The sequence below is a fragment of the Otolemur garnettii genome, unplaced genomic scaffold (assembly GCF_000181295.1).
Source record: "Otolemur garnettii isolate 467f Iridium unplaced genomic scaffold, OtoGar3 scaffold00049, whole genome shotgun sequence".
Classification (NCBI taxonomy): domain Eukaryota; kingdom Metazoa; phylum Chordata; class Mammalia; order Primates; family Galagidae; genus Otolemur; species Otolemur garnettii.
In genome coordinates this window covers 7,285,171-7,301,396 of record NW_003852444.1, presented here as the reverse complement: position 1 = coordinate 7,301,396, position 16,226 = coordinate 7,285,171, and the positions used below count along the sequence as shown (strand labels likewise).

Genomic DNA, 16,226 nt, shown 5'->3' with positions numbered 1-16,226 from the left:
TAATGCTGATAAGAAGCAGGACACTTGATGGTGCCTATAACTAGTTTTAAAAATTACATCGGAAAAACAACAAAGGTGGGTCAAAGTGCTAATCATGGGACCTACATTGAGGGTGATGAGTGAGGGTTTGGGGGAAAATTTAAATATCTTGTACCATGAACACATATTTTTTTCTAGAATTAAAAAAATGTGTTTCTTTGGGTATATTTGTGTTTTCCTAATAAGAAACATGAGGAAAATTTTTCGTTATTTTTCACATGGTTACAATGACCAACCTTTTCACAAGTTTGACATGTATTGAGCTGTGTTTGGGATTCTGCAGACTGCCAGAGACATCATTTAATAACAAAACACATACCCTAAATAAAAAGAAGGGATGGGAAGAAGGGCCTAATTTTACTGCTTAAAGATTTAAGTTCACACACCTGTGAAAGATTATGAACTACACTATCTGCTTTCTTTCCTACGGCAGCTTCAGGCTTCCTCATCTGGACCCTTGGAACATACTAAAGAAACCCATCACACACAGAAGGCAATAAGGTAATAAGTATTTTTGGAGAAATTGGCCCCTGAAATCAGGTTTTTCCAACTTGCAAAGTGCTTTTTAAGCCTGTTCTTTTGCTCACCAATGAAGGCCACGTCATGTGAAAAGCTCAGAGATAATTCTGCTATTATGAGCAATTATCCTAGATCTTGAAGAGGTGCATTCTCAGCAGATAAGGAAGCCCATCAGGAAAACATAATCCTATAGTTCTGTATGGTTTCTTCCATAGTTTGGAGTTTTGTCTTGTCCAAGTCTCATGTTAAGGTTTGATTCCTAAAACTGGAGATAGGTCCTAGTGGAAGGTGTTTGGGTCATTGAGGGCAGACCCCTTATGAACAGGTTAATGTCTTCCCTGGTGGGGGCAGGGGTGACATCACACTTCATTGCTTCCCATGAGAGCTGGTTGTTCAATAAAGCTGCCACCTCCACCCTCTCTCTCCTGCTTTCTCTGTACTACGCGATGGCAGCTCCCTTTCACCATCTGCCACGAATGGAAGCAGCCCAAGGCCTTCACCAGATGCCCCCTCTTGAACCATCCAGCCAGCAGAATCATGAGATGAATAAATGTTTCTTTCTTTCTTATAAACTACCCAGCATCAAGTATTCCTTCATAGGTAACACAAAATAGACTAAGACAGTTTCCATCTGTTTTAACCTGAATGAAGATTTTTCTCTGTTATCTAGGATGGTCACCAAGACATGTTCCTTATTGGTTAAACGTAAGCTCTGAGGCAAAAAATACCTGGCTCTTTCTCTGGGCAGGAAGGTCTTTGAGGAAATCCCATAGGTAGGTGACCTCTACTCTTCTCCATCACAGCAGGGAAGGGGACACTCAAGGGGAATAATGGATGTTAAAACCCTAAAGGAGAAAATGCTCTAATGCCAAGAAAACGTATTACAGTGTATTCTTTTCCTGTTAAGAATGAGATTTCCTAAACCCTTTTCACTAGGTTTCAAGGCACATTAGGTAGGCAACATTTGGGTCACTGAAGCACTGGCAGGGAGGCCACCCCAAGGTCACACCTGGCCAGGGGCTTTTAAGCTTACAAGACCTGCAGTCAAATCAATAGCAAGTCAGGTGGTGTTACGCCTTTCATAAATAATCGAACATTCAAAATATTATTTGGACATGGAGATGTAAGTGCTGGAAGCCTTTTCATACTGTGGAAAGTATTACTGCCAATGACCTTCAGTTTGTATTAAGCTGTGGATGGGATGTTGTGAGTGCAGAGTTCAGATCCTTCTCTTGCTCTCTCCAGAACTAAACTTTTTGCTACTCAAAGTGAGGTGCCCAACCCAGCAGCACTGCCATGGACAGGGAGCTCAGTAGAAAGGCTGATTCTGAGAGCCCACTGAGCTAGAAGCGGCATTTTGGGAAGATCCCCGGTGACTGGTATGCAGGTTACAGTTTAGGAAGCACAGCTGCTCTGTGAACACAGTGCTGCGAGTCGGTCATGAAGGCCTAGGTCAGCGAGAATAACCAAGGGAAAAGTCTGGTGCACACACTTTAAGACACTGGAGAAGAAACTAACGCAACATTCAGTGAATGAAGTCATGACTGTTTAATTTAGCTTTATTTTTACTGTGACACAGATTTTCTTTTCTTCATTCTTGTCACACATCTTTCCTCCTCTTCACTCCATTAGCTGAGACTTACCTTCAGGCATCGTAGGCGATCTCTATGAGTCCTCAGAAAGTAACAATGACAGCAGCAGAAATGGGGGAGAAGAAAGACAGAACTTGCCCCACAGACTTTATTAAGAGCAGTTGGGGTAACAGCTTACAGTTTATAAATGTTACATCATGACCATTGACCTTTACCGACAACCTGTGGGGTGGGCAAAGCAGGTAATATCATCATCATTTCTAACCGAGACCTGAAAAGCCAAAGGTTCCAGGAGGTTCGATGACATAGTCAGCCACCCACAGGCAGAGCCGCAGAGAAGTGCTGGTCCCTGAATCCCAACTTTAACTCCTCCCTCTGGACTGAAGCCCCATAGGCAGTGGTCAGGGAGGACGTGATTATGGGCATCACTAAGGTCAGCAGCGAGGCCTGCACCTTGCATGGGAGTCTCCCATATGCAAAATGTTCTCCTTGACCTCATGACAAGGGTCATGCAGTCTGAGCCAGAGACGTTACATGCCACATCCTCCAGGCCTTGAGCATCATCTCATGTTCTGTGTGTTTCTAATCAGAAAAGAGGAGTTTTCAATTTTCTTTTAGAGAGAAGGGAGAGAATGGTCTAAAAGTGTGGAGAAAATAGGGCCTTTAAGAAACAGGCAGTGTGACCCAGGTTTTTGTATGTTTATTAGAAAAGCCCAGTGGGCATGAGAATGAGAGGATTTACACATGGAAGTGCTTCACTGTAATCATTTCACCAGCCTCCACCAGAATCAAACTCAGTGTTCAGTATTTCACATTAGTTGCTCAGTCAATATTCTTATGTCAATCCCAGAATGTAAACTGTGCCCCATGTCAGAGATAGGGGAACTATAACGAGAAAGACCACATTTTTTGCTCAGAGTCACACAGCTAGTAAGACATGTAGTCAGCAATTTATGCTTTGACTTGACATTAGAGCTCAACTATTGGGCCATTAAGGTTAAAGTTTTTAAATGAATCATCTATATCCAGACACCCTGTCAGCTGTCCAATATCCTTAATCCCACTTCATAAATCACAATCTCCAAAGATTTTCCCCAGACATATGGCGTCTAGACGTGACTCTGGTTAATCTGATAGACATTGAAGACAGAACCACTACCCTGGGCTGTTTGGTCTGTTACATACCATGGATTTTAGGTTTGATGCAACTGGGTGATAAAATAAATTTATTAGCTGAAGAAAGAGATAACGTATTAGAGAGGAGAAAACCCAAACTAGAAATTTTAAGACCTTTTTTTCATGCCTCTAATTTAATGAAGCCACCTTAACTTTTCCAAGCTGATTTCAATTTTTAAAAACTCCTACTCAGTCTACCTTAGTAGAGTTGTTACAAAAATACATCAGAAAAATAAATGTGAAAAATTCTGAAAAGCAAAGGCCCTATAGCCACATTGATGCTGTAATAAAAACAATACTTTAAGTGATCAATATTGCCCCTTTGAATAATATAGTTTGTTAAAGAAGAGGTAGGGGTTTCTCTCTCCATTCTGCCAGCAGCCTGGAGTCAGAAAAGTTTCAGGTGACCAGGTGGAGAACGAATAGGAAGAACCTGGAGAGAACTGGCCAGTCTGTATTGACTCTGGGAACTAAGGAAGTGAAGGAAGGAAAGGTGGAGGCTTGAGGCTGAGAATGGGGGCACTCGGACACAAACAGGGAATTGGCACCAGGTGATTGTTTAGTATGGCCAAGGGATTAGGTGTAGAAGGCAGATGGCCAAGGGGACTGGGTCACAATGAGGTTGCCTGTTCATTTTTTCACTCATTCACCAGACATGTAATGGGCATCTTCAATGGTCCAATGTCAAATAGTCTGAGGTTCTTACGATGAATGTGGTGAGGGCCTGCCCTGCCCCATCGGTGCATGTGGGGTGGAGCTGGTATTAATGGTGAGTCCTCATGAGAAAGAAAGAAGTGAAATTACTGCAAGGGGTGACGATGGGAAGGCTTAAAAGATAATAGGAGGGGCAAACTACAGCTCTACCTAGACAGAGGATTGGCCTCCGAAAACATTTGGTGCCTCCAAATTCTGATTCATTTAGGATATCACTCAAATTGCACAGCGGGAGTAGAAGGATTTTTCTTCCCCTCCATGTGGATGTCTTCTTTGAAGGACAGTCACCTCTTGTCTAGGATACATTTTCCTGAAAAGGATACCTAGGCCATGCCTTTAAAATTCTATTTATTCTACATAAACTCAGACTGACTTCTTAAGATATTACTGCCAATAATTTTTTTCTGTTCTATCATGTCGCAAATATCAAATGAAAACATAAAGGAATTGAGAGTTCAATGTCTCCCCCAGAATAAACCACATTTAAGCAACAACCACAAAAAATTTTTTAAAATAAATATTGTGTACCATTCAGCCTTTTGTATACCCCACTTTGCTTTTTCTCATAAAAATGTGATCCATTTGGCATTGGAACTAATTAGGTCAAAAATCATACATATCTTACTGCAACTTGCCTTGCAGTAATTAGTGTCTTAACGTTGCTGCATAAGCACTGGGGAGAACACAGCTGCCTGAAGAGGCCTTCATCTTCTTAGCACCTGTTACACTACTTGGCGCGCAGTAGGGCAGCCACTATCACAGACGTCTGTTATGGATACAAGTCAAATAACAGAAAGTCTCCTCCCCCCAATCCTTATGCCCAAATGATTCATTTCAGTATTTACTTCAAAAAAAATTTTAAATGGGAGTCTACAGAACCGCAGCGAAAATGAAAAGAGTCGAGAGTTTTCTCAATGAAATTTAGAAGAGTTGTGACAATATCAAGGCATTAAAGAGAGAAAAAGAGAAAGAAAACTGAAATACTTGGAAATAAACATCCATGTTGGGAGGATAAAGGGAATAAGGCAAAAAAAAAAAAAAAGAGTAGACAAGAAAGTTGGAAAATAATTAAGCTAATAACCTGAGGAAAAGAAAGAAAAATACAAAATTATGGATTTCACTGGAACGATCTGGGATCTTTAACATATTTTTTCCAGAGATAGGTGGAGGGATAGTGGAGCTTAATCATTTGAGATTAAATGATACATACATTTCCAACAAAGAATCTCGTAAGTTAGTACCACTGACCAAACACAAAGTGTTTAAAATTGTAAAACTATGAACCTCTAGAAGAAAGAAACCACGATGTATTTCTTAAATGTGCTGCCTTGCTCAGCACAGTATTAGGCATTCCACATCCTTGTAATAAATGTTGTCAAATCGGCCATAGCAATTCTATTGTTGGTGCAGGACACGGAAGTGTGTGGTGGGGGTGAGCAACCCTAGCTGTGCCCATACATTGATGCGGGAGCCCTGAGAGGAGAATTAAGTCAGTATTTGTTGCAGTGATGAAAGTGTAAGCTGACCTAACTTAGCCAGCGTCTAAATCAATACAAGGAAAAATCTGGCTGAGTGGGTAGAGAGCTTATTGGCCTTGAAAACAGATTTCAGTGGAAAAGTGTCATGAATGCCTTCCACGAATGCCAAGATTTGGCCAGAGATTCCTGAAATACAGGCCATCATATGAGGAGGGAATTGGGCAAGTCATCCTCGAACATGTTAGATGGAAAATAATAGCAACTAGATTCATAAAAGGGAGAAATGGGAGTGAAGGGGAGGAAACTGGGAAGTGGAAGAGTTGGAAGAAATGAGAACGAAGGCTTAGAGCCATCGAATGCTATTTGTGTTTTTAAATGATCTTTTGGTTTTTGCTAAGAGCAATTCTTTGAATGAAGATCTCAGTTATCAGCTATAATGACTCACTTCTTTCTTAATATAATGCAATAGTTTCTTTTTTTTTGGTGATGCTATGTATGAACGCAAAAAAAATATGAATTCTGCTTGTAGAAAACTCAAACTGTGACAATTTTTTTTCCTATTTGAGATGTCACTTTCTTTAAACCTACTGTAAAGAAATGGCTCAAAAAAATAAAGCCCAGTAGAAGAAATTCATTTCTTATTTCTCAAAATAGCTTAAGCATAAATGATTCCCTGTATTCCTTGCCTCCCCTTAAGAACTAGGGATCTACATAATTAAATCTATACTGTTACCCTAATTATGATACCCTCAGACAAGTTTTCATCATAGCCACCCTTTTGAGCTATGAAACTTTTTTTTTTAAGCTATGGAACTTTTAACTTCTTATTTCTGAAATGCTAAAATAGAAAGGAATGAAAGGCATATTATATTTTACAATCTTGAAATATTGTAATGACACCATGAAAACTATGCCACATATAAGGCTGGCTTGAAGTAGACGGGAAAATGGCCCAGTGGGTGGAAATTCAATGACCATAACCATCAAGAATGGAGGACAACTTTCCAAACTCAGGCCATGGCCCAAATTCCACTCAAGCCATTTGACTCTGGACGGGAAAAAGCGAGTCCAGCTCATAACGTCCAAATCTGAATGTTACTTTGCCACCCCTCCCAGGGCAATGCCATGGCCTAATGCCAGGAGGCGACAGAAACTCTTCGATTGTTCCTTAGCTGTCAGAGGAATGAACATTCTTCACCCTTACAGAGAAGCCCAGCTCAGCATCACCAGCGAGGTGATAGAACAAAGGTTGCAGAGCTCTCCTCAGCCTGCTGCTTCTGACCTGAGGGGCAGTGAGGGTGCTGTTCATGGTCACGCTGCTTCCCCTGGATGGTCTCAATTTGGGCATCACTTTCAGGAGACAAGTCAAGGACGATTTCGTTCATCACTATGCCACCATATCAAAATGCATAAGCGTTTCAAGAACTGAAATTTGTATTCTGAATTCCAACTTCTGGCCTTTCATCTATCGTCAAAATATCACACTGTTTTGAACAAGCCAGATAAACTCAGTTTCCTGGAGAAATTTTAAATAGTAATAAAAACACTACATCAAAAATAAGAATATAATCAGAATTCATATAAAATGCCATTTAAGTGAGGAACTAGAACAAAATAGTTATTTAAAGGGAACTAGAACATTTAAGCTTAAAATATTTTGTTTCTAATACTGACTTTTTCAAAGAAAGCAATTAAACTATCTGGGGATCTCTAATATAGTAGGCCACACAGTTAATGTTTTTTTATAATTCTCATTCTCCACAATACCTCATTTAACGTCAGATAATTAAACAGCCATATATTAACAGTGGCTTCATTTCTCTTGCAGTCATAGCTTTGAGAACATAGTACATCTGTAATTGCAAGCAAACAGCTGGCACACAGCACCTGTGAGGTTTTGTCCTGTGGGTTATGTGCTTATGGCTTAAGGTGGGTGTTCTTTACAGAGGCTTTTCAGGGGAAAATGTCCCAAAGGGGTCTGTGAGCAGTGGCAGGGAAAGTTCACCTTCTAATGGTTTAAAGTACTATTAGAGAGCTTAATGGACAAAAGTTTCTTAAAGTACAAAAGAATGCCATTTAAAAAACGTTTCATCTTCCAATTTAAATGAGAAAATATAAATGTTGACAGATTGAAGTAACTCAAGCCCCAAAGGAGAGCGAAGGATACTGCCCACTCTAATTTCCTTTGAATTTCACTAGACTGTAAATGTTTTTAATGGTTTGGTCTTTAAAGTACATAATTTTCAAAAGGAACATAAAAAAAGATGGAAAACACAAGCTTTGCTTTCTCTGTTGGAAGGCTTCTCTTTTGTTTCATTCCCAGTACCTTTAAATATTTCTACTTAGCAATTCTTTCTCAGATGATCAAGGAGCTCAAGTGAGCTCTGCTGGTTCATCAGTTCCACATTTGTCTAGGACACGAAATTGCTTCATTATTGTTCAAAAGCTCTTTTGGGGATTGTTCAAAAGCTCTTTTGGGGAGCTCCTAAATCTCCTCCCAGGCCCTTCCCTCCAACACACATGCCCAGGAGTGCGCGGGACACACACACACACACACACCCCACCCCTTTCTCAAGAAAATGCCTGGTAACCCTCAAGATGAGAGATATTAAAACCCCAGAACTTTGGCACTTCCCCCGGTTATTTATTCTCTCCTCTCAGCTTCCCTCACCCCACTACTATGTCTCAGTGGTATCGCCAAACTTACAAAGCAGCTCTTAACAGAGACAGGGTAAGTTAACAATAGAGTGTCAGGAACCTCCAAGTGTGTGCCTGTGTGTGTGTGTGTGGCGTCAGAGAAAAGTTAGGGGGTGTGTGTGTGTGTAAGGAGAGAGGGAGTCTAAAGTTCTGTGTATTAAGGAAGAATTGAATCAATTCTTCTCAAAAAATATTTTTTTAACTTACTAGATAAACAAAATTCTAAGCATCCGGCAAATTAGTAACAAATACACCGTAAGTTCATGTGGGGGTGAAATCAAAAGCTTCAGTGCCGGTGTTCAGGGCAGTTCCTCAAATCAGCGATCAAAAGACAGATGGCATTCAAGGTGTGTCTTTTAAACTTTCTAAGTAACCATTTCTGGAACCGTTCCTGGGTTATCAGGCGGGAGGAGGACCCAGCAGTTTTGCCAGAAAGGCTCAGTGTCAGCCAGCATTGGCAGGACCCAGCGCCCACGTCTTACCTAGAAACCCAGCGAAGCCATCAGCGGGCAGCCCCGGGGACCTGCTCCCTCGGGCAGCCCTACTTTCTCTCTCTTCACTACCCCGCCACAGACACACCTACCAAAGCTCCACGTTCTGCAGGAGCAAAGATGCGCGCTCCAGCCCGCCCTGTCTGTGTCGGGCTGAGAGCTGCAACACCGTCCAAACGCATGCTTGACACCACAAAAGCTCCCCGTCCACTCACCTAAGCACACCCCAACTAACCTGATCCAGCTCCCCCTAAATATGCCTCCGTTTGCGTCTGGCGCAAGGCAGTTCTGAATGCAAAGACCTGAGGCAGCGTGTCTCGCACTGTGCCACCCTCATCTGCGGGCACCGGAAAAGTGTCACCGGCTGAAGACAAACTCCACCGGAGACCCCTCGGAGAAATCACACGTTCCCTCTCACTTACTTTGAGTTGCAAACGTCCTCTGACGCGCTCGGGCTGGCTTGGTCGCGAGGGGCGAGGTTCGCGGCTGCAGAGTCCAGGTACCCGGCTGCTCCCGCTGGGTGGCTGCGGCTCCGCGCGCCTTCTGGACGATGACTCACTGGGCTCTTTCTTCCCCTCTCTCCACTTTGGGTTTTGCTCTGCTCTCCGGCTCTTTGGCGGGATTTTTGGACTGGAAGGCGGGGAACCTGATCCTGCTTTTGACTCAATTACGCCCTGCCTGGGAGGGAACGGAAGGGAAATGGAGAATGGGAGGGATGAGAGGAGCGGGCAGGGAGGACGCGGGCTGGGCGAGGGGGGAGAGCGCTCTGCACGCGAGAGCTGATTGGGAAGCTTATTAAAAGCAGAATACTCCGGGGGCAGCCTCTCCCTGCAGAGCAAGAAAACGGATTTGAACCAAGGCGGCAGGGGACGGAACACTGTTTTGTTTTCAGCAAACAGACGGACCACAATATTTCTTTTCCAAACTCTATGCATGATCTATTCTTCGGATGGGGACATTCTATCTTAAATGGACAACTGATGGCATAATAGATTACGGTTTGAGCGCCACGCAATTTTTAAAGTAACATAGAGGATGAAAAAGCATGCTTTTCCAAAGCAGGCTCTCCTTATGTCACAAATGGCAGGTACCCCCCCGCTGTCAGTTTCGTCTTCGAAACTTCGTCACCTGCACTCCAAAAATTGTGCTAGGTACTTTTCCTCAATTGTCACAAAGAGTGACAGATGTCTGCAAGTTCCCAATTAAGTGTCATTTTCCTTTAGGGGGCTCTTTCCTTTTTTGGCTCCCTCAATGTCTTTAGTGACCTACTTAATGACATGTTTTTGACACCTAACAATTTAGGGGATTCATCGAGGTAGCTCAAACTCTGAGTATGTAAAACTCAGAGGCTGGGCTTCATGCCTTTCTGGAATTTCCATCTCCTTCTCTTGAAGAAAGACACTGGGGTAATGTATTTAGAACTGAGTCACACATAGATAAATATTAATGACACAGGTAACATTTTTAAAGGGATTGTGTAAAATTATAGAGAAGTATAGCACAAATTTCCCCCACACATTTTCAAAATGTAAATTTTGAGCTACTTCTGCCACTTATCAGTTTTTTTCCCCCGCTCCTTTGCTTGTTCTTCTTACTTATTTTTATTTTTCAGCTTATCCTTTAAAAGCATCCACCCCGAACTGGTTGGAAAATGCACTTAGGTTGCTCATAGTTCTGAGTTTACATTCCTTCATTTCAAATTGATATCTATGTTATTCTTAAAATTTGCACTTACTTAAAACCGTCCCTAAACTTTGAAATGAGAGTTCATTGTTTTGTAGTAATTAGCTTGGGAGTTGGGGGGTCAAAGAAGTGGTTCTACAAATAAAGCTTTTACTCAATCAAGCAATGATTTTTTTTTTTTTCAAAGGGAGAGGCACCAGAAATTTACCTCTACAACTTTAGGTTGTCACTATCACACATAATCCACAAATGGAATAAATAAATGAGGAAGCTATGCTCCGTCCTCTGTCCTTCTGCACACAGACTTATGGTTACCCATCTTCCTTTTGTGCTTCATTTTTTCCCATAAAATAACCAATATTTGTTTTAATCTAATTTCTCCTGTATAAATCATAGAGGAATGCACATTATCATTTTTATTAGCATTTTCCCCAGACCCTTGATTATAAAAGATGTCTCAGCATTTACCAACATGCCATAAGGGGAAAGTTTCCAGAACATTAAACAAAGGGTTATCCAATTTCTTTTTCCACCTAAACTATATCTCAACATCTACAAATGTAACATGGTGCTACCAGTTAGGCGAACCATGCTTGTTTGATTATGGTAATCATCTATTTGGTTGATAAAGTAAGCATGAGAGTCCCATGATTTTTACTTAATTATATGTGTTATATAAAAAAAAAACCTTTATTGGTTTTTTATATTATGTTTAACACACATAATTTGTAAATTATATTTAACACATATAATTTTACTGAATTATATATGTTATATAAAAAATCACCCATATAAAAGATGGCCCTTTATTCAAATAAGTATGTAGGAAAATTACATCAGTGGTTACAACTGGGATGTCATTTTGCCTTCCAGGGGACATTTGACTGTGCTTCTAGATATTTTTGGTTGTCGTAACTTGGGGGAAGTGGTTGCCCTAGGTCTAGTGAGTAGGGACCAGGGATGATGCTAAACATCCTTCAACAAATAGGACAGACCCCCACAACAAAGAATTATTTCACCAAAATGTTAATAGGGCCAAGATTAAGAAACTCCAACGTTATTTATCATTGTATTTTAGAAATACAAAGAAAGATTAAAGAGAGAGTATTTAGTTCAATAACTAGAAATCTATGAGATTAAGATCAGTCATAATTTAATTCAACCCAGCATTTACACCAACATTTAATTAGAACATATTTTTTTAAATTCACCCTAAATGGATCAACCTCAAATCCAAACTTTCACCCTGTAGCATAGTCATGGGTCTGTTGATTCAAGAGTTCAAGTTATTTCATTCAAGGGGCCAGCATTCTTTGCACAGTTAACTTTTCCAAAAAGTGAGACCCTGAAGAAAAACATAAAAATCCTTGCTCTCATTTGACTTATATTGTTGTTTCTAATTAACTAAATATTTATAAAGACATGATAAATATATACCATGGAAAACATAAGACAATGAAGGAAGATAAAGTGTTGGTCTGAGAAGAAAAAGTCTCCATGGGGTGAAATTCCAAGAAAGACTTCAGCACACAGGACAAGTAAATATTTGGAAGAAGAAACCCCAGGCAAAGGGACAAGCAAAAGCCAAGCCTGGGATCTGGCCTTGCCCCAAGTTTTAGGGGAAAGGGAATAAGGGGAGGAAACTTAGAGGAGGGAATAGACATTAGGGAAAGAAGGGGCCTACATCAGTAATTCCACTGTAGGGAATTTTATTTTCACACTGAATGAGGTGGGAAGCCATTAGGAGTAACTAAACCTGACTCTGGTTTAACAAGGTCTCTGTGGCTGTGCTGAATAGACCACATGAGGTTGAGATCCCAGTAGGAGGCGGCTGCCTTAATCCTTTGCACAAAAGTCTTCCCTTTGTTCCTGTCTCTTGTGAAGAATAACCAACTCCAAACTTGCCCTTTCAAACTTTCTCTGCCCCCAAAAGCTCCTGTCAGCAGTTACTTTGGCTTGCTAAAGCCTTCTTTCTCTCCGGTTCTCAGCCTTTCTAGGTATAATTAATGAGACCCTTGCATGAGCATTAGCAGGCTAAAATATAACTAATACAAGGTGATTTGAAATCATAGAAATTATAACATGTCCTAAGGGTGTTTTGAAAATGAGGCTGCTGATTTTGCAATGGCAAACACAAAGAGAAGTGTGATCAGCCTGGAGTTTAAAAATGCGAAAGAAACTGATGAAAAATTTGTCAGCCTGTCTCTTGGATTGCCTACTTGGCAAGATGTTTAGATGCTTGATTACCACTCCAAGTTCTCCAGTATCCCTAGAATGTAAAAGGACAATTCATCAAGCTATCACACTGGGGTGCAGGCCCCATTAATACATTTCTTTCCTCCTCTCCAAAACATTTCAAAGGTAATAAAAAATAAAAAATAAAAAAAACTTTTACTTTTTTTGTTCCTGTAACTAAATTATAAAACTTGCTTTTATATTAGATATATTTTTGTAAGGATAATGCTTGTTTTGATCTTTAAAAAAACCAACAGAAAATGCAAATAAAAATGGCTTCAATAATTAAGGGATTTATCTCACAATCAACATGGGTTGGTGAAGTCAGTGCCTTAGAGTCTTCAAGAACTCAGGTCTTTCCATCTTTTGCTATGCACCTTCAATTGAACCAAACTCTTAAATATGGTTTCAAGGAGACTCAGATACATTTGGCCTAAAAGTAAAAGAGACCCAAACCCTTCCGCAGATAGCCACACAGACTGCACCAGCAAAAGAGAGACATAAGATTAAGGAAACAAATAATAATGCCTGCTATAATTTCTCCCTGAAATTAAATAAATTTGAATTTTTTCAGTTAGTGTCCTATGAATCTAAATAGCTTGATACAAGACCCTCAGTCTTGTCCTTCTTATCAAGAATTGCTAAAATCAAGATTCTACACTGGCCAAACAATTTAGAAGAGTGGGTCTAGGATCTGATCTTGTTAAATTGCTACAATAATCAGGATTATTGTGTAGTACTGGCGTACAGATAGACTTGTAGAACAATGTGAAACAAAATTATTGACTCACCAATAAAATCACACCTATTTCAACGGAGAAAGGGAAGTCTTCCCAACAAATGTTTCTGAAAGAATGGGGTATCCATATGGAAAGAAATATGGAAATAGAGAAAAGTTAGGCTTCACTCTGACTTACACAGGAAATAAGTTCTAAAATACCCAAAGAAGGTTGATCACACATTACAAAAACAAAATATACAGAATATCTCTTATGAACATAGATGCAAAAGTCTTTAATAAATGTCATCAAATCAATGTCTGTAATGTATAAAAAGTATAATCTGGTTTATCATACTTGATATTTGTCCCAGAAATGCAATTTTTGTTTCACACTTATAAAATCAAACAATGTAATTTATCATATCAACAGATTAAGTAGAGGAAACAAGGAACACATGGATTCACATAGGAAAAGTGTTTGACAAAATTCAACACCCATTCATAATAAAAATTCTTAGTAATTTAAGAACATAAATGAATATCTTATTCTGATAAGAGATATCTACAGCACTTTCCAAATAAAATCAAGAACAGGGCAAGAGTAACCACTCTGTTTTACTAGCGACATTAGCCAATGAAATAAAGCCAGAAAAAGAAATGGAAGGCATAAGAGGAAGAGGTACAATAGTCTTTATTCCCACATAACTTAAGTACGTATACAGAAAAATATCAGGAGTTCACAGAAAAGTTTCTAAAACTAATTAGTGACACTAGTGAGATACAGGTAAAATTACAAAAATCAATTTTATTTCTATTTTTATCAACAAACAATTAGAAAATGAAATATTTTGAAATGCATATCAGAAAACACAAAATATTTAGGGATAAATTGAAATCCAAGGCTTATACACCAAATCATTGAACATTTCTAAGAGAAGTTGTAGAACACTTAAAGAAATGGGAGATACTCATCATGTTTGCCAATTTAAAAGTTAAGATCTACATTCTTTCTAGATTTATTTAAAGATTGTATGTAATCTAAACCAAATCCCAATAAACATTTTTGCAGAAATTAACAATTTGAAACCAAAATTTACACATAAGCGCAAAGGATGCAGAGTAGGTCACAAGGTGAAGGACTCATATTACTTGGCCTTGCTATAAAGCTACAATAATCGAGATTATTGTATTACTGGCATACAGTTAGACTTCTACAACAATGAGAAATGAAATGATCAACTCACAAATAAAATCAATCTTATTTCAATGGGGAAAAGGAAGTCTTCCCAACAAATGGTGCTGAAAGAATGGGGTATCCACATGGAAAGAAATAAACCTGACACCACAGACAAAACTTAATAAAAAATGGATCATAGGCCTAAGTGTAAAATGCCATAACATTCCTAGACTAAAACAGAAGAAAATCTTTGTTACGTTGAGGTGGGCAAAGATTTCTTAGCTAGTACGTACAAGGGAAAAACTGTTGTTAAAACTCTAATAAATGGACTTCATCGAAATTAAAATTTTGCTCTTTGAAAGCCATAATTTAATTTAAAATAAGGACTAGAAAATCTGAAGAACACAAATAAATATTATCAAAATACATTCCTAAATAAAGATTGTGGCCCAAAGTATTTAAAGATCTCATATAACTCAATCAAAAGGCAATCAATCCACTTTATTAAAAAAATTATGTAAATGCCAATAAGCATATAAGAAAAGCTTAGTATCACTTTCCCCATCAAAGAAATACACGCTAAAACCTCAATGAGCTGCTCAAAGAGCTAAAATTTAAAAAATTGGCAATCCCCAGTGTTGATGAGTAAAAAACAAATAGTACAACCTCTTTGGAATACAGTCTGACACCATCTCATAAGTCAAACTTACACCTATCATATGATTAGACTGTCCTAGATTTATTTATTAGAATTTTCACTCTCAGATATGAGGTTATCAAGTATGAAATGTTTAATTTCCTTCAGAAGTTTGACAGCTATTATCTCTGAAATTTTACTTTGATACTTTTTTTAATTGTGAAGGGATATCTTCATACTTTCAAAAGTACATTTTGACTTGTGACTATCTTTCAAAAAAAACTTTGCAGCAATTTTTCTGAAACCATGGTTAAGTCAAAATTTTTGTTATTTTATAATATGAGTTCTGTCATGAAACCAATGCATCACAGACCTCAAAATAGCTTCAAAGTGTTTAGGAAGGATGTGGCTAATGAATGCATACTGCAGTGTTTCCCCCAAAATAAGACACTGTCTTATATTTATTTTTTCTCAAGAAGACACACTAGGGCTTATTTTCAGGGGATGTCTTATTTTTATTAAGTATAATACAACAATCTGCATTTATTCAAATATAGTTAAGTCATCTTCTTCTGGAACTTGACAGGGGGAGCCGACCTTGTTGATGGGGCTGGCACTAGTGATGCGTGAACTCCTTTCCCCTGGCCATTTGCAGAGCAATAGGATGCCTGGGACTGCAGTTACCAAACACGCACCCACGCAATTGCAAAGGGCTCAGAGAAAGAAGCTGTGGCACATAAAACGTATTCTAGTCTTCCTTACCTCTCCTCCAGAAATGCAAGGTGTGGCTATGCAGATACGCTGCATAGCCACACCCATCACTAGGTCTTATTATCAGGGTAGGACTTATATTTAACAAATGCATAGAAATCCTGCTAGGGCTTATTTTGGGGGTAGGTCTTATTTTCAGGGAATCATGATATATTAACAGATTGAGAAGTTCTGATATGGTGATTTTAATCTGGAAAATGAGCCATGTGGGCTACCTGAGACCAAGGTGGATATAATGAACTAAAAGCTGTAGAGGAAGTGAATCCATCTTGACCTATGCATAAATTAGCAGCAAG

General features: G+C 39.2%; 1 protein-coding gene across 2 annotated transcripts in view; it reads right to left on the bottom strand.

Annotated features, from left to right (window-relative positions):
- Positions 1 to 9,660, bottom strand: part of PTN (pleiotrophin) — a 106,668-nt gene extending 97,008 nt beyond the window's left edge. For both annotated transcript variants that reach the window (XM_023514233.1, XM_003791592.2), the window contains exon 1: positions 9,129 to 9,660. The gene's annotated coding sequence lies outside the window, so the exon portion shown is untranslated. The remainder of the gene's footprint in view (positions 1 to 9,128) is intronic.
- Between the last annotated feature and the right edge of the window lie 6,566 nt (positions 9,661 to 16,226).